The sequence below is a fragment of the Onychostruthus taczanowskii genome, unplaced genomic scaffold, assembly GCF_017590055.1.
Source record: "Onychostruthus taczanowskii isolate IOZ18803 unplaced genomic scaffold, ASM1759005v1 scaffold1, whole genome shotgun sequence".
NCBI classification, from domain to species: Eukaryota; Metazoa; Chordata; class Aves; order Passeriformes; family Passeridae; genus Onychostruthus; species Onychostruthus taczanowskii.
In genome coordinates, this window is record NW_024496525.1 from 18,760,236 (window position 1) to 18,779,827 (window position 19,592).

Genomic DNA, 19,592 nt, shown 5'->3' on the forward strand with positions numbered 1-19,592 from the left:
CACCTTTCTGAAGAAAATTGTTTTGCAGCTCACTGCAAACACCCTGACTGCTTTTGAACTGTAGTCTGCCTAAACCCTGACCCTGTGTGCCTCTTCCTGCCTCTCATCCTACTGCGTAACAGGAATCTTCTTTATGGGGCAACTAAGTCAGCATCAGTCCCTCTCTGGCCTCAGCTTTCTGTTGGAAACACAAGGGTGCTGGCTTGTCCTTGCCTCTGCTTGGTCAGGTATTCTCCGAGGTGGTTAGTGAGCCTCCTTACAGCCTTGGGCCCTACTATTGCTAATGCCTTATTGAAGCTTGTCTCGTCTCTTCAACATTTAAAGCATCTTAGAGTTTCTGCTGTGATGATATATCACTGAAGTGTACAAAGGTACATGTATGTACGTTTCATTTGTATTAATTCTGGTTGAGGAAAAATGTATAATCTGAATTGTACCACCTGCAACATTCAGGTAATCTGATTCTGCTGTACTCTTAAAACCAGATACATCTTCTCTCTGTCTCCATTTTTTAAACTAACCTGTTTTCTGTGCTGTCTTCATGTGTACCTTTTACCATAAAATACCATGAAAGACCTCTGTCTTGACATCCTTTAAAGATAGGTGATCAGAATCATGTGACTTGTCCTCACATGGCCTGGAGACAAGTTAGGGCACACCATTAGTTTATATGCATTTGTTAAGATCTCTGGTAGAGGAGATAGCTACACTGGCTTTGAATTTGGACATTCCTCTTTTCTGAATATTCTTGAGTTTCTACAAATACGGATTGTATTGAAAGTTGTAGCCTAATTTATCCTGTGTTTTTTGCTTAGAGCTGAGCCACATTGCATTTTCTTTTATTCTGTATTACCTCCATCACCCAAAAAGCTCTAGTCTGCCCTTTGCTTCTCCTGGTGTTGTACATCTTTGCCTCAAATTACATTCTGGGTTTTATATTTAGAAATACCATCCTAATTTCTACTTTTTAAAAAAAATTTGTTTGCCTGGCATAAGAGCATGAAGATTTTATCCAGGTATAGTTGTATATTTTGTTTTAAAAAGGCCTCTGGCTTTTGTCTACCTCTTCAGGATATTTTTACATATTTGAGCAGCAAATATCTAAACATGAACTAGCAGCATAGCAGAGATACAAGTGAGGTTTGTAAGTGCAGTTTGAAAGGTAGAGAGTAGGTAGCAAGGGGCAAACAGAACCTTTAGCGCAGCTCCGTGTGAGTCAGGCATTCAGTGCAAGACTGTGTGTGGCAGGCACATGCCTGAGAGGTTCGCATGCTTTTGTGGAGAGGGACCTCCACATAGGTGTTGGTGTGTTGCTGTAAATATGCAGTGCAGTTGTGTGAGTGTGAAAATGCGTGCTGGAACTGTGAAAGGACACAGACTCTAGCAGCAGTCGGCACATATGTAGAGCTTTGAAAATGCGTCTTCCATGAAATTACTTGTATGTGCCAGTTTTGATGTTAGTGAAGACTTCTGAGGGTTTGTAGCTATTTTGTGCCTGGAAATGTGTGTTATTATCCTGAATACCTGATTCTGATCTCACATGCCACGACTTATTCCAGTGTGGTTTCATAAACTGCACTAAGTGACATCTGAATTACACTGCTTTGAAACGGGATTTGGGTGCTCTTTCTGCACACGTTTGTGGCAATGGATATAGGTATGGGGAAACAGATTTCCGAGTGCAGCGCCGTGGACGCTCTGAGATGCGGGTCTGCATGTGCACGAAGTGTTTGCGGAGTCGTGTGTTTGCATGCAACAACGCCCGGGACACGCGTGTTGCAGGGGCACGCTGCTGCCTTGTGCCGAGCATGTGGGGTGCTGTGTGGGCGCACAGTCGCCCGCCGGCACGCCTGCGTCAACAGCCACGGGGCACCCTCTACCTCAAGTTTGTGCATAACCCTAAACTCTCCAGCCGCGGTCCACAGAGGCAGACCGGTGGGTAAGAGGGAAGGGGAGCGTGCGCTGCCGCCGGTCCGCGGCGGGACCGAGCCGGAGCCGCTATCCCGTGCCCCCCGTGTCACCCCCGCCGCCGTGCCGGGGGCAGCCCGGCTGCCGGCCCGCACTGCGCCCCGCGGCGCCCCGACTCCTGCGGCCCCGGACCGGGACTCCCCTCCGCTCCCGGCGGAGCGCAGCGGTGCCGGGCCGGGGCTGCGGTGCCGGCTCCGGCGGCCCCCCCGGCCGTGCCTCCCCCAGCCGCCGTCCAAGCCCAGCCCCTGCGCGGGAGCCAATAGCCGCCCTGCCGTCTCCATCCGTCTCCCGGCGTTAAAGCTACAGCGCGGCCGCGCTGCGGTGCCGGCTCCGGCGGCCCCCCCGGCCGTGCCTCCCCCAGCCGCCGTCCAAGCCCAGCCCCTGCGCGGGAGCCAATAGCCGCCCTGCCGTCTCCATCCGTCTCCCGGCGTTAAAGCTACAGCGGGGCTCGGGGCGGCGAAATCCCCCGTGGCCGTGTCCTGCGCGCCGCCCGCCTCCTGCCGCCGTCAGTGTGTCCGCACGCGGGTGCGGGAGCGGAGCGGAGCGGCGCTGCCTCCCGCCGCCCCTGCCCCGCCGCCGGGCTCGGGCCGGCTTCTCTTCCCGGCGCTCCCCACCTTCCCAGCCCGCCGCAGTTTAGTTGTTATCTTGTGTTTTTTTCTTTCTTTCTTCTTCTTCTTCTTCTTTTTTTTTTTTTATTTTTTCTCCTCCAACTGGGAATGCTCAAACTGGACTGATGGACATTTCCGAGCTGTGCATCTCCGACCCGCTCGGCTACCACAACCAGTGAGTGCGCCGTGCCGTGCCGGGACCGGGCGGATCGGGGGCGGGCTGGGGCCGGCGTCGCGTCCCGCTGCGGGTGGGATGGGGCAGCGACCCCGCAGTCCCGCTGCTCCGTGCCGCAGAGCCGCCGCCGCCCAGCCCCGCGGGGCACGGCGTGTGCCGGTGGCTCGGAGCGGCCGGCCGCGGGCACGGCACGGCAGGGCAGGGCAGAGCGCACCTCCGCGCCGGCAGGTGCGGAAGAGTCCGCGGAACAGCACCTGGGCGAGTAGGCGTGCTGGTGTGTTTCTTTCTTGCCGTGTAACTTCTCCCTCTAATGCTTCATCTCCTAGGAACAGGCAGCTAACAGTGAGCACTGACAGTCCTTTCTGCGCAGTTTTACTTTCCGTCTGTGCTAGGATTTTTATTAGATGAATTACTAGGTGCCTATAAAGAGGTGTGCATATAAAATTATACGAACCAGATCCATTAAAGCGCCGTCTTTTATTTTAAAAGTCTGTTTTTCATCTGAAATGCACTATGGAAATTCAGTTTCCCACAGACTACTGTTTTGGATAGCCTGCCCGGGAAAGAGTGAAGTGAGTCGGAGGGCTCGCAAACAGACATCCCAAGCTGGGACCGGTGGCTGATACCTTAGCACCTGCTACTGCTCTTTGTATTCCGAAGTGGGCTGTGCTTGGTAATGCTGTGTTTAAAATCACTTTAGCGTGTTAAGTTTGGTTTGATCCTGTTGGGGAAGTTAGGAAACAAGGCAAAACCTTTTCAGCGTTTACATCCAGCTGACTGGAACAATTAATTTTAAATGCATTTCTCTGATAAATCGCACCCTGAGCAGAGTCCTCTTTTATGGTGTTTGCATGTTAATCCGTGTGTCACCTATGCAGGTTTTGTGTCATCAGAGGTGGGAATTAAGTAATTTTGCCTATTTCATTGCTTTTGTCTTAAGAATACATTGTATTTAGTACAATTAAAGTAATTAAAATAATTGAAGCCAAACAAATAATCCATAAATACCCCTCTTTCCTCTTTTCAGCTTTTATTTGTCTTTCTCTACCTTGTTTTCTGATATTCCATCTGTCTTTTCACTCACTTCTCTTTCCTTTAATCCCCAGCTTCCAGCAGTTTCATTAAAATGAGACTTCATATTGTTAATAGAAATTAATAATCTAACCCATGTGGTTTTCTTTTCCCCACTGGTGCTACACTTGTGGCTGCTCCACTTTGAATTAAAAATAAACAAACAGTTTCTTAAGGGAAATGTATTCTGTATGCTGCTGGGAGTCTTAATATTAAGGCAAAAATAGAAGATGTACTTACCTTCATTAAAAAAGAAAAGAACAAAATGCCACAATGAAAACCTAGATCTTCATCACTTACTATATTGTCTCTTAACTTTTTGCTTTTATTTTTTGTACTTTTGGAATTGAGAAAAAGGAACTCAAACAACATGAAAATAGTAGGAAGCAATCTGCATTTTGTATTGCCATTCACCTTTTTTACTTTTTCATGGGCTTTCAGTCAGCTCTCAAAAATGTCAAGTGCACCTTACCCATATGCACAACTCCTTGGCTGCTGAGTAGACAGATGAAGGTGGCCCTGGGGGAAGTGCCACGGAGCCCCTATGGCTTTACAGCAGACAGAGAGTGCTGCTTTTTGAGATGAGAAACTGTTGGAGAGCTCTTTGTTTTAAGAGGTGCTTGGTTCTGTGTGCCAGCTGACCTTCTCTTTAACATTGTTAAGGTTTGGTAAAATAGAGAAATATAATTTAAAATATTTCAACCTCATTTTTTTCAATGTTTTTAATTTAAAGGAGTATGATGGTGCAGGAAAGTCTGAAAAAAGTTACTGAGAGAAGAAAGATATGAGCAGCTTTAAAAATACAGTATATATAAAGGTATATGTGCAGTGTGTCTGGTACTGATTTGATTTACATTCTGGTTTCATTAAGGCTAGATTTCACATTATATTCCTGTAGCTGAGGATGAGTTGGCCTGTCTATATCTGTTTAACCATCTTTTTGTCCCACTGTACCACAGTTACCCTGTGAACATACAGAGTAAATACAGGTGTTGTATTTGTGCCTGTATCCCTAACTAGCGGTGCTAGCATACTATTCTTACTGTACTGATTTATTCTTTTGACTGCTAGCTATTGAAATTATTTTAAATTATTTTCTTCCTTTTTTTTTTTAATACCACTTTTAATTCTGTGGATGGCAATTTTTGTCACATTAAACCTTAAATTAGGAACTAATTTAAAAGCACTGCAAACTGCTTCTTCTTGTTTAGTTGCTTGTTAAGCTATAGGAAAACATATGAGGAAGGCTAAAATGTTGGGAGAGAAGTGGATGTGGTCACTCAGTATATGATCCATACAGTTCCCTAGAAACTCTATTTTATCTCATAATTATTGAAACAGAGAGCGAAGGAGCAAGGCAAAGGAGAGGAGAGGTGACTCCTTTCACCTTGGAGTTTGATGAGATCTTAATTTTTGTGACAGTCAGACCCAAAAGGAGTCTGAACAAAACCTAAGCAAAGGAATCCCTTGCCTCTAATTCATTCTTCAGGGTTTGTATTTATCTTGCTCAAGCAGTGAAAATTCCCTTTCCTTTGCCTGTGTGTGCTGATCTTAGTGATTGCACCAGGAACCTGTGGAAGTTCTGGTTAGCAGGTGTTTGGCTTCTCTCAGTGCAGAACCTTTCAGGGAGAGTAAGAAAATGCTTTTTCCTAATTTTGATCCTCTGTGCATGTAGTCTAAGGGCACGTATGTTTTATTTTCTTACACAAAAATCCGCTCTTTAGCAACCGCTTACTACATTTTGGTACTGACCTCTGGGAGAATTGTTCCTGGGGTAGATGGTGCAGGTCCAAGAAAGAAGCTTTTGTATGAATTGGAATTTGTTTAAAACATTTTCAAATTGGGAAATTAACAAAGGCAGTGATTTGTACCTGCAGTTCGTCTCTCAGGTGAGGGCATATGGTGAGCATACATTAGTTAAACTGCACTGACAGCGCCTGTCTGCGGTACGGCAGGAAGGGAATGCGTGTGCAGACACCACAAATGTACACTCTGCCGTATAAAACATGTCATGATAGTCACCCACAAGCACATGGGTGCATCTGTAAGTATTTGTGTGTAGGTATACACATATGCATATGTATGGTCATGTGGAGTCCTGGTGTTGTATCTCCCTCATGTGCAAACCTAAGGCTTTCAGTGGAGAGTCAAATACGGCATTTTTACTTTCCCGTATTAACTTAGTAATCTCTGAGAATTTTGTTTTCTGCCTCATTATAGTTGCCACTAAAAATGTTGTCGGGACTACAAAATTGCCATTTCTGTTTCTTATTAATATTCTAAATGACAGAAAGTGACCAAGGAGCCATTATGAAGGTAAAATAAAAATCACTGGCAAATGACAGCATCCTGCCAGATGCTATGTCTCTTACACTGTTTCCTCTGAGGTAGAAGAAAGACACGTGAGTCACTGATGTAATAAAAATAAAAATTGTTTTATGAAGAGACGGAAAAAGTTGAAAGGAATAAATTACATATTTGATAGAGAGGTGAAATGGTGTAATGTTGGAATTTTAAGGCAATGAAGGAGCAAATTCCAGACCCTGCAGCAGCGAATTAACAAAGTTGCTGTCGCTGACCCTAATGCATAGACTGAAGTAATGTGACTTGATTTCAGAGGTTACTGGAAATCTCCATATTCTGTGAATGGGAGGAAATCTGAGTCAGAGCATCTGAATGCAACTGTCTGCTCTGAATATATCTCAGAGGCTGGAATTGGGAGGGGTTGTTAATTGGAGAGAATAGGATGGAGTTGTTTGTTTCATTGACAGAATAAATTGAAAAACCTCTGTAAGGAATTGGGGTAGTTACAGGGTTTCTGACAAGGTTCCCATCATAAAATGGGGTCTCAGTACACTAAGCTTAGTGAGCAGAGGGCTGATGAGGAAATCAGTACCTCTGGAGTATTTGTATTAACTTTTCCTTCCTCTTCTAATTCCACTTGTAAAAGTAAACATGATCTAATCATTATCAATTATTGAGAAATATGGAAAGATCAATATATTTAAAAAATAGGATTTTTTCATTGTATTGATTTGAAGTAATCAATAAATATTGCATTTAGCCTGAGAGGGGAAAGACTTTGGAGAGATTGCATCAGAGAAAGTTGCTGTGATAGAGGTTTCATATCCCGTTTTCTTCCTCTCCAAGAGAATGTTGCTCTACTCTCTGTGCCCTTTCCGCTGTTATTTCCCAGCCCTGTTTCTGCACTGTCACTACTGCTCTGAATTTCGTGTTGTTTGAAAATACCTGTATTCTTCAAATTATTTCAGTTCAATAAGAAGTTTTGTGCATTGTGTCAGTGGGTCTCTTCACAAAATTTTCCATGGCTTGAAGGATACAAATTCTCTTAGGGAATAGAAACAGGGAGAAGGTAAAAAGGTTTAATCCTGAGTGTAGATGAAATTTACAGGTTCTGTCAGGAGCAAGGTAGAATTTCTCCAAAGAGTGTAAAATGTCTAAGAGAGATTTAATTAAGGAAAGAAATAGTAAAAGTAGAAAAATGTGGTGAGAAATCTGGGATAACAAAGCCAAAATCCTTTCCCCATCTTCTTATTCTAACTTGTGCTCCTTGGTTTGAGAGTTGGGGGTCATAGAGCTGCACATCAGCAATTCCAGTGTAGACTGCAGAGACTAGGAGATTGTTCCCAGTCAGACCTGTTCTTTATTCTGTGGAGCTACTGGCGGTAACATTACAGCCAGGGAGCACAACAGAATTTTTAGTCTGCGCAGTGTGAGCAAGTAAATATAGCATCTGCCCAGAACCCAGCAGTGAGTGTCTTAGGTAATGCCGCTGTAGAAACTGGGGGAAAAAGGGGACAGGTCAGAGTTTCTGTGACAAACTGTGAATCAGAATGGTTGTTTGTTTAGTGAAGGAACTTAATAAAGAAGATATTAGCAGTATGTAGGTACGGTGACCTTGCCTAAAAACAAAGGAAACACTTGGTTTCTTTCTGTCTTTGCAGTATTAGCTGCATTTGAGTTTTGCATGTAGTCATTTCTACATAGCTTGCATGCATAAAGTGCTTTGTGCATGTCACTGGGAACAGAACACAATTTAGTATTACTTCTTAGTAATAGCTACTGACTTGGCAAGTTTTACTTCTTAGAATTAAATTGTAATAATAACTTACTCTTTGCATTTGTTTCCATCCTTGTTATGCTGCCTCTCTCTAAAGCTTTGCCCTGTCTCTTCAGAGCAGTAGAGATGCCCACAAAAAAATGATGCTTGCAGCTGGAGCACAGTGCACTTTGATTCTTCCAGTGCTTGAGAGTCTGGCTGCTGGCAATGACTGTCCGTGAGGAGAAACATGTCTGCTCAAGGTGGAACACACTGTATAATAATATATTTGTCATGTTTGTAATTGCAAATGTAATTAGCAAACAAGCTCTGGGGGATTGAGGACTTGAAACTTTCACGGCACATCGTTTGACCCTATCTTGACTGGACTGGAGCTTATATGTCACTGTTAACCCTTGCTGTTCTTGCACAGAAATGCTCCTTCTAATGTGACTGCTGCTAAGTTTCCTGTCTTCTCCCTCTCCCTGGCCCCCACCTTGCTCCATTCCCCACCTTTTTTTTTGGCTGTGAGCAGCATTTTACCTGTATTTGCTTATACCTTCTTTTATGTGATAGCAAGTGCTTATGTTCCTCCTGTGACACATGCACTAATATTTCCTTTCCTAGCACTTCTGACACAGCCTGGAAAGCATTCTGCAATGCCCTTTGTGAAGAGCACTGTGTACCAGTAAGTGCTTTTGCATACTGAGCTGTTCAGTGCATTCCTATCACCACAGGCAACGTTACTACTCGGTGCCCCTTGCGCTTCGCAGAGACAACTTGCGAAAAGCAGGTGGCAAGCTGTTATCACACAACCTGCAATGGCTCTCTGTCCCTGCTGAGCTGGAATTTTCTTCCACTGCCTTTCTGAATGGGGGAGGAATAAATATCTAGCAAATCCTATTTGTTTTATGGAATCCTGGCAAATCTCAGTCTCGTCACCCTTAGGATGACTTTTTTGGTCCTACAAAAGATATTCCCAATCCGTATGGATTTAATGAACAACACAGAATCAGTTCATAAAGTTACAACTGATGTGTGCATTGCAAGCAAAAAGGGGCTACTTCACTTTTTCATATTAATAGTCTCTTTTTTTCTATTTTATTTTCAAGATAAGACTTAAATTGCAATAAAATTTGTGATAGGATTGCTCTTGTTTTGGACAGAGTTCTATTTATTCTTGCATTTTTGTATACGTGAAAGGAAATCCATTAAATGTAGAGAGGGGTGTCTGTTTTTATACAAATTTGTAATGACAGTAAGAGCATGTCCAAATATTCCTGCTGTTGAAGGTTTAGAAGGAACAGAAACCTGTTCCAGTTTCTTCTTGGTAGGATAAGAGCGTTTGACGAGGACCCCTTCTTTCTGTCCAAATTTTCCTTTTCCATTCCTGGAAATTGTCTTTGCTTTTCCATGTATTGTAAGAGTAATATATTTTCCTTAAATTAGCATAGCCGGTAATGTGAGTGATGGAAGTGGGACCTCCAGCTTAGAGTATCCTGCATAACAGGAGAAAATTTCTTAGAGCACCTTTTGTTTTGAATTGATTGTCTGTGTTTTACTGCAGATCTTTTTACAAGAAGATTTTTTTCTTGGTGTATGTCTGCTGGTCTGAAAGGCTGTTTGTGCGTACGGCATATTAAGAAGTGTTATTTTCTAGGTTTTTCCCCTCCTTTTTCTCATGTCACTTTAAACTTCCCTTTAGTAATAATGGCCCTCAATCTCCGGTGATGGAGCCGTCACTGTGAACAATGCTGGTGAGTGTATTGTCTCACTGTCCTTTCACTCAAGACAAAGGTCAAAAGAACAGCTTAAAAAAATGTTCAATTCTCCAATTATGACTTTGCATAGGAAGATAATTTTAAGAATGTATAAGCACTTAGGTGAAAATAAAACAGAAATACAATTTTCCGTCGGTTTCCGCAAGTACTTTTTTTAATGTACTGACATGAATAATTACAAACCAAATTTCTCAGTGAGATTTACATCATTTTACGTATTAAAAAATTAAAGAGCTGAAGGACACTAAAGAATTATTCTTCAACAGATTTTATTTTTTCAAAGTCTTCTGTGTTGTTTTAGTTCAGGTCAAACTGACAAGTTTCTCTTTCTCAAACATATTTGTTTCATGATTTAAGAAATTACACTTATCTAGATGAATTTTTCATAGATGTGGCAATATAGCATTGAAGAACAGAGGATGTTACTGATTTCGGGGATTTGGTGTAAAATTTATTTTTACTGCACATGACCAGAATTAACGGATACACATTTTCAATGTGTACATTTTCTAGATGCTTTGCTTATAACCTTTAAAACCATTTATAATTAACACATTAATTTTAAGGACTTGCTGTTGTTTTATTTTTCTTTGTTTCATGACCATGTATGGCATGTGATTACCATCTAGTTTAAACAGTTCAGAAAGTGCTGTAGAGGGAGAGCGATTTAATTCTTTAGAAAACATAAATTCAGTATTACTTCAGTTCCTTTCCAAACATATATGATGCCACTTCTGTTTTTATCTCTAAGAGTTTAATTCAGTTTCTTCATAGTTTTCATATTTCTGTTGATGAGGGCTTTTCTTTTTTTTTTTTTTTTTGGCCATTTTTTTAGGCTAAGGGGGTAATGGTACAGTGAGACACTGAAAAAATTCTAAAAGCATCGGTGCCTATTGCCCGACACTCTGTAGTAGGCAATATTTGTTATCAGATTAATCAGCAGTGCAGAGGTATCTGGCTGGATGAGGGCTCTCCACACGCCGGTGTTAGCAGTGACTTTGAGCTATGATGTGCAGCCTAACCAGGGACTGCGACAGGGAGGAGGCCACAGCTGTCTGGTACCATCGAAACTCACCTTCAAAGCCAAGCACATCCTGACAGCGGAACTTGCATTTTTGTGCTTGGGCATCGTGAAGGATGATGGCTTCACCTTCTGTGGGTTGTCTTTGCCTTAATAGGTTGTAGCAGATACGACTTTATGAAAATGATGTTTAAGTGTATCATGCATTCATAGGTACTATTTTACACCGATGATGCCAGATGCATCTCCTTTGAAATACTTGATACAAGTTGTGTAGGGGCACCAAGCACGCTGTGGAGGACTAGAATGTGCCAGAGTAGGACAGAAAAGAGTTTTCTTGCATACAGAGATCCGTGAGTGCATGGACAGATGTCTGTCAGGGCACGTTAAGTGCACACACTTAATTTTACGTAATTGTGCACATGCTGTAATTTAACAGAACGCACATGTATGTAAATTATATAATTTTATACATAATCAAGTGTTCATTTCATGTTGCATAGTGAACTATTTGACTTATCCATCCAATGTATTTTGGGACGAGCACGCAAGACTTTCTGCATGTGGTTACGTATTGTGCGTGTGTTAGTGTATAAATGTGTAGAAAGAAATAAGGGTCGGTCTGTCTGTCTTCTTCACAAGATTGTTCCCAATCTTTATCAATTCAAGCTTGTAAATCTGTTCATGGCCTTACATAGAAGGTGTTTTGTAAATGTAAAATGCTGTAAAAATATGCTGTACAGAACATTTGCACTGAAAAAAATTGGGTGTTTCTCTGGGAATATATATTATTATGGATTATATAGGATAAGGTGCTACTAAATAACTGCAGTTAGATCTTCTGTTTAGGAATCAATGAACTGGTGTTTTTAAAGAGGAGCAGAGATTTTCTTGAAATGGAATATCACAGAGTAATTTGAAAAACAATATGCAGAACATAGATCCAGCTATAACATTGTCAAGATAAAGATGGGCTCGAGTGCCATAGCCATAAAAGTCAGCGATTTGGAATTTCTTTATGTGTTTATTTAATTTTTGGTGGTTTTGAAAATTTTCTCTCTTTATTTATTTTTTTTTTTTAATGCAATCTTGGTTTAGAAAGCCACAAAATATAGTGTGCTTCCCCTTATGGAATAACTTAAAAGGTTATTTGATTATAAAATATTTTGGAGTTTTGTTTTAATTTCATCACCTGCAGTGTATCTGACAATTGTCTTTTTATTCTTTTTTAAAGTGTTTTTTTATTTTCCTACAGAACAGTTTCTTTTTTCCTAGCAATTACAGTTAGGGGACTGTCATTACAGAGCAACTATAAGCCCTAATCACTGCCCATGATCATTACTTCTCTAATAATATGGACTGTTTCTGTTGAAATTTCCCTTCTTGATTTCATAGTCTAACATGGACTTGTTTCTTAAAATACTAACAAATTTAATTCCACAGCCTTTTTTAAATAACATAATTATGAAACAAAAACAAAAGCTCTCACAGTACAGTGATGTGCAATCTATATATGTTTTAATGTGCTAATTTTCCTTAGAATTTTCCCTTGGGTGTTTAGGGAAAAACAGATTCAGCCCTCTTAATTGTTCAATGAAAGAAGAAAAAATACCTGCTTTTGGCTGTTTTACTTTCTTAACATACTGTTACTTTGCTTTGGTTTCTGCAAAATGTTATAGATTCAATTCCCCTGCTGGACCAAGAGTTAAAAATTAATTCACGAATAATAAAAGCCAATCAGTCTTGTTGAGTTTAAGAAGGATTAGAAGAAGGGTTTTTGTACAGAAGCAGTTATATATCTTGGTTGTGATATTGTTGGACTAATAGATATTGTACTAGGTCCCACTGGTTATCTGATAAAGGTAGCTGATTTGCAAACAGGATTGTTATCCTGATGACTAACGAGTCTAATTTTGGATGGGTTAAAAGAGAATGGGCAGCTGGTGTCTATTATAAGTTCTTGACTCCCTCTTAGAAGACAATTACTTGATTCAGATAGATTGGAAAGGGACCATAAACTATGAAGAAATGGTTCCCGCAATCATATTGTAGCTGGAATTTTCAAGCAGAGTGATCTGACTTGGGCACTGAATTCCACTGAGTGTCAGTGTGCCTGTGGTGGGGAGCTGTCCATAATTGTTGAGAGACCTGCACAGGCATCAGGCTGCCCTGTGTTCAAAGTATGTAACTGATACAAGGTGGACACAGAAAAGCTCACGAATCCCTTGAGATAGAGGACGGATTTGCACACAAAATTTTGTGACTAAAAGCCCCCTGTCCCTACACAGATCTGCTGTGTAACACTGGAGAGAGAAGGAAGTTGGAGACGCGTCTTTGGAGGAAGGACGGCATCCAAAGCGACAGAGATCTCAATTTTATTTTTTTTTAAAGGATTCATTGCTAAAGGTAGAGTTTAAGGGAAAGACTGTGGATGAAGGTGGCTTGTTTTAGGAACAGTGCTTGAGCTTGACGTGAGGTATAAGAAGAAGGCTGTGAGCCCTTCAGCTCAGTTAGGCTGAAGTCTGGGGAAGGGAAAAAGAGGATGTGGCTGCTGTGGGCAAGACAGGAATGGATACATCTTTTCAAATATCTGCTCCATAAGGGCTTCTTAGGGCTACAGACCCTTGTTAAGAAAAGCATCTTAAGCGATAAATTGTTCTTATATGTGGGGAGTTCACTGTCACATTCAAGAGCCACAGCATCTCTGTCTTTCAGCTGTCATCGTGGGAAAACTTGTAAACGGAGGAGCCTTGTGAGGTTAAAGACGTGATATTCAGCCTGCAGGCGACTGGTTGTTACATTTGGGTAGAAATAAAGGCAGCATAGAGAGGTGGCCATCTTTTGAAAGGAGAACAATTTTGCTTCCTTCAGTGCAGGACTGGCCAGTGTCCTCGGCTCCACGTGCCCATTGCCGTAGCGCAGGTAGGAGCTGGAAGAGCTCTGCAGCCATCTGCAGGGCTCCGCTGACAGTGCGCCGGGATGCGGGGCAGCCTGCCGAGCAGCCCTCGCACCTTGGTTTCACTGGCCACATCTGTGGAAATGGTCAAATTACTCTGTCCTCCTCTAAAAGTACATGTGGGTTTCTCCTGGGCATCTTGGCTCTTGGCTCTCAGTACGGCATTAAGAGAGCGTTTCCGTGTTCAGGGACCTGATGGAGTCTTTAGGGAGACTCTCTTGTCATCCCTGCTGTGCACTCGCTTCAGCATCTTACTAGTGTAAGTTTGGATGCCTGAAGGGTGATTCCATAGTCTTATGAAGATCTCATGGTAAGGAAGCTTGATGGGGAAAGAGAAACCTTAGTGTTTTGCATATAAGTTTCATGCAGACTTTGAGAAACACATTAATCTTCATGACTGCGTAATTTGTGTTTATGTACACTTTTTCCAAAGCGGAGCTAACTCTTGCTTTCTCACAGAATCACAGAACTGCTGATGTTGGAAGGGACCTTTGGAGGTAATCTAGTCCAACCCTGTGACCCTGTGCTCAAGCAGGACCATCTAGGGAGGGTTTCTCAGGACCAGGTCCAGACTGCTCTTGAATATCTCCGAGATAGGCGACACCACAACCTCTCTGAGCAGACTGTGCAAGTTCTTGCTCACCCACAGCAGTGACAAAGTGTTGGCTTATGTTCAGAAAGACCCTACTATATTTCAGTTCATGGCCTCTTGTGTCCTTTGAGGGTTTTTTATCTCCTAGTTGAGTTTGCCCAATCATTTTATGGTGACTCTAGTTTGTCAGTCACTTCCTAATAAAGTGACACACAAAATGTAAATGTAAAGGCTAAATGTATGTGGAAGAGAAGTATCCCCTACCTGGTTCCTTGGGAATATAACTGTCACTGAGATCACTGAGACCTGAATTATTGGGCTCTGGCAACCTGAGCTAAGAATGACAGGTATGTTGTCTTAAAATTACAATTGGTTCACCAAAAAGATCTGTTATGTCTCATGAGGATATACAGGAATTTCTCATCTAGTTTAGAGTATAGCTTATCCACATCACAATATGATGAATATGTAGAGATATTTGTTTTAGATATCTTCTATCTTTTTTTACTCAGTAGCTAGTTTATCATCTTGTTTATCAGCTACCCGGTCTTGTCTTAATAGGATAAATGAATAGGAGTGAGCAACAATTAAATGCAGATCTAACCAGGAACAGTCCATTCATTTGGTGGTTGCCATTACTTTGACTGCTGTTCTCAATCCTCATTGCCTCTGGTTTCTTCTGGAAGAATGCCATCCGAGTGGTCTCTGGTAGCTTTTGTACATCACTGATGTGAGAGTTAGGACATGAATGTAGTCCCCTGTTCATAATGTGGGCTACTGAACCAGGGAAAAAGCCTTGAATAGCCATAGAGAAAAATCTCTGAGGAGAATGCCATATTAAAATGACTTCTACCATGATAGAAAACCTTCTGCCTGTAATAATGTAGTCAGTACTTGCAGCCTTCTAGAAGTGACTACTGTGCTAACAGGTTCTGTTGCACTTGTAGCAATAGGTAATTTATATCAGGTTACTTCATCTTCTGAGAGTAGCTAACAACCATGAAATGCTGTCAGTGCTGTTGAAGAAAGAGGCTGGTGTTGAGAATTTATATGGGAAACTAGATAAGCAGAAACCACAAGATGAAGAAGCCATCTACAACCTTTGAGCATGCTTGGGCACTTTCTTTTTAAAACTGTCTTCCAAGGGACTTTGAATATGAATCTATTTTTGTCATTTTTGCTACTGAAAATCAGATTGGTTACACCAATGTAAAATTGGTACAAGATTAATATTGGGCCATTCAGTTAAACATCACAGGAGAAGAAGAAATACAAGGAAGCCATATAAAAATCATATTGAAGTGGGGGGGCAGGAATCAACTAAAGCTTTGTATGGGAGTGGCAGAAACAAGCAATTTTCTTTCCATAAAACTCTGCCAGGTGCTATTAGTGCCTCAGATCATTGGCTGATTCTTTCAGAGTTCAGGTTTCATGCTTCTAATGCATGAAATGATTCTTTCACCCCTTTGGGAATAATTTGGAGTATGTTGGAGAAGGCAGCATAGTGATAATTGGGGAGCAGTTTGATGCATTGCTAAAATGCACAAGAGGACAAAATGCCAAATGAGGTGTGAGAGCAGGTGAAGTGTGAACTCGCTGAAGTTGCAAAGAATATTATCCAGATAAAAAACACACCAGAGGTGAGTAAAGCAGGACTCCAAAGAGGCATTCCAGCACGTGCAGAATTCCAGAGATCTCCAGAGGAGAATGCCCTTTGACAAATTTATGAGGATGAAACCCATGGATTATGGATGAAACCCATCTCCTGTGCAAAGGAGAAGACTGCATCAGGATAGCTGGGAAGGAGACTTAGCTCTGGTTTTAAGCTTCTTTTAAGGTATCTGTATATATAATGCCATCAAGATGAGTAGCAATCGCATCTTTATAGCAATTGATAAAATCAAGGTAAAGAAGAAGGCAAATGTAACAAATCATGTCTCAAGCAAAAGTTCCCTGTGGGTAGGAAGTCTAAGTTTAGTACCATCTGATTCTGTAGTATCCTGAGAACTCTGATGCTGCAAGGAAATGCAAGACACAATGTCAGACAATATTCTACTGCTGTGCACAAGATCCGAAGGAGAGTTGATCATTCAGAATGATCTTGATTTTGTAAACAGTATACTTCCACTGAACACTGTTGGAGCTGTGTTTGATTGGAGATGGTGCGCTGGGGGAAGGACAAGCAAGGGTGAAACCTGTGCCATGGATCTTGAGGTCACACTGGGACAGAGAAATTGTGGCTGAAGAGCCAACAGCAAGGTCCTGTCGCTGTGGCTGCATTTTGGCTTGTGACTAAGGTTTTTGCGTGAGGTGTGGTAGAAAACAGCTGTTCCTCATACCTTTTCTCATTTAACTTTCCTGAAGATCCTCTGAAAACACACAGCCATTACTTCCTGCAAAAAGATGGAATTTGAATACAACAGCTTTAGGAGAATGAGAAATCCCAGCAGAGGAAGAAAGTTTCTGCTAGCACATGCACGAGTTTCTGTTGCTAAAAGTGAATGAGAATTGGCTTAAAAACTGGGGTCAAACCTTACAAAACTACTGCTTTGTTTCTCTCCCAGCTTTCTAATTCAGTATGCACCATATGGCTGTTGCATATGGACTTTCCTTCACATTTGCCTACTGTCTTGTTTTGTCTATCTGCAGCAAGGTGAAAGTAGTGATCAGCATCCTTGTGAGGTGAGGAAGAGCTACCCAAAAGCTTGCCCACACAATCACACAGGTCCCTTCTGCCTGATAGCCCTGTCATGACCCTGTCACTGGCTGAAAGCACAACCCACCCCCGTGGTGGGGAATCTGAAAGCTGGGTGGTGATGGGAGCAAAGTGCCCTACGATAAGACATAAAGCAGCAGGATCTTTCAGAGGGAAGAGGAACATTGAAATGGAGCTTCTGACGTTGGGAAGAGCTGCTGTGTATAATGTCATGGGGCCTGAAGAAAGAGAACTGCTCCCTTGGGATGAGGAGATTTATTGCAGTGTGTTTAGCACCTCTGCAACTAGAGAAGAAAGATACACATTAGCAGCTGGTAGGAGGCCTGTGCTGCGCTTCTGCTCCACTGGAAAAGGCAGGAATGACACATTGCTGTGAGGTGGGATGGGAGCGGAGCTCTGCACAGAGGCTGGGGCAGATGAGAGGAACGCTGACTTGGTATGGAAGAAGGAAAATCTTAACTGATGTTTTTTTGTGGGGATAGAGATATTGCAGGATATCCCCCAGAGAAAAAGCTCAGTCAGTGAGCTGGAAAATGAGAGAACCGGGGACCATTAATCAGTTCTAAAAAATGTTCTGGCATGTTCTGCTGGCCACTGCTGGGTATTAATATGGTTTCAAGTCTTTGTGCTGTATTGCAGGATTATGGGCTGCTTACCTTTTGGCTTTTGCAGTGTTCTACAAGAGAGGGTTTCAGTTTTCCCCAACTTTTACCCGAAGCCCTTCCTGCTGAGTGGGATGGAGGGAACAGAGAACAGCACATGGCAAACCTCTTCTACTTGAGAAGTTCATGAGCTGATGGAATTGCTATGTAATTCGTGTTCTGGCAGCTCTTTATAGTTGTGCAGTGCTTGTGCACAGAAATGGGGAAGGAGTGGAAGGTTCTGTGTTTTACCTGGTTTTGTGGAATACTTTGTGTTGTTATTCATATAAATACTTCATATGCCAGTGAACATAAGGAGAGTAGCATGCTGTCTGTCTTCTACTTCTTGGTGTGAATCAATTTGCTACCTTGCCTATGTGCCTTATGCAGTCACTGTTTGCACACCTCTTGTGTGTCTCCAGCAATGCTAAAGCAAGCAAGGACATCCTCCATGAAGCTCTGTCTCTGTTGCAGGAGATTCTTCTCACTGAACTGAGTCTCAGAGTACCTCCTTGGCTTAAGGAAGGTGCTGTAAGGATGACTTCTGTAAAGGTAGTACAGAAAACAACAGGAGTGTGAACATATTAAATCCATGAGAGAATTCCAGTAGGAGTTGGAGATTTGGGGCTGGGCTTTTTGAGAAACACTTACTTAAAGTGTCATCAGGACTAAAAGGTACTTTGCAGAGGTCAGTTGAACAGCATTTGTTCTGAGGAGCTACAGTTTTAATGGACAGCGAGCAATATAGTGCTGGACAAGAGAGTCTACCACCTGAAAAATTAGTTTTGAAAAAGTAATTTATAAGATCTTGCTTAAAGAGTATTGTTTCCTACCTCCCGCTTTCTGGAAGGATTTAAAGGAGCAAAGTGGAAGAACTTCACAGGAGTAGGAGCTAGGGCTGAGCCATGTTTGCATGCAGTGGTGCTGAGCCTCTATCAGATACATCCTTTTCATGATATGCATTCTGACATTTCCTTATCATGTGAGGGGCAAGGATGCATCCTTTGCCTCCAGCAGCCCAGCTGCCAGGATAGAGTAAATATTGCTTTGTGGCCAAAGGGTCCTGTTAGCCTCCAGGAGGCACAAAACAGCAGCACTCAGAAAAATTAACAGCAGTAAAAGTACATTATACAATTCATCGATCTTTTGTTTTCAACACTGAAGCAATGCTACTTGGGGCACACAGGTTACAGCAGGGTCAGCACTTTCATTAGGAGATCCCTGGTCCTCCAGCCTCACCCCAGCACCCTGGATGGGTGCCTACAGGCACTTGCCTGGCATGGACGGGTGAGGCTGGGAGCAGCCACTCAGTTCTAGGCAGCGTGAAAAATCAGAGGCAGTTAGGTACGAGTGAAAATATTGTAAGTTTCCCTGGTGTCAGCACAGGCCAGTTCTGATTTTAAAAATGAAATATGGCAGCTAATTAATCTAGATCACAGCTTAATCGCCTGTGGTGGGTTTGAAAAAAAAACATTTTTGTGTGAATTTAGCACTTATGAAAGTGAGAGGCTGGAATGACTGCATAGGCCAAAGCACAGCATGGATAAGCGGTCTCCTGCTGCCTCTGTTCATGCTCCCCTGTGGTGGCCCGCGGTAGCCACTGCTATTTCCTACAGCCTGCCTTTCATAGCCTCCCTTGCAGCAGCATCGTGCAGGCAGTGTGACACGCACCTTCCCTGCGCCTCCGCAGCTCCTCGTGGGAGCAGTCACAGAGCCTCAGAGGCAGCAGATGTGCAGCTTCCCCCCGGGCTCGGTGCAGGGAATGCCTCTTCCCAGGGCCCGGCTGCGGTGCACTCCCCCCGTTAGGGGAGAGGTGAAACGCGGTGCTGCCCTGGACGTGCGGTGTGAACGGGGCACAGAAGGCACCGAGGCACAGATCAGGAACTCCAAACATGAAGGGTTTGACAGCTCTGTTCTTTCCCTCAGACCACCAGTAGGCCTGTGCTGGGGAAAAGAAAAACAGTCTGTCCAGTTTTATAGACTGTGTTTATGTTTTGTACAGA

General features: G+C 42.7%; 1 protein-coding gene across 5 annotated transcripts in view; it reads left to right on the forward strand.

The window, feature by feature from the left end:
* The window catches only part of ESRRB (estrogen related receptor beta), a 127,072-nt gene that overhangs the window by 41,996 nt on the left and 65,484 nt on the right, over positions 1-19,592 (forward strand). The window contains exon 1 of one of the 5 annotated variants that reach the window (XM_041427591.1): positions 8,549-8,570. The exons of 3 other annotated variants lie outside the window; for them this stretch is intronic. The gene's annotated coding sequence lies outside the window, so the exon portion shown is untranslated. Of the gene's footprint in view, positions 1-8,548; positions 8,571-9,617; positions 9,640-19,592 lie in introns of those variants that run through there. One more of the 5 variants, XM_041427614.1, reaches the window with a different exon arrangement.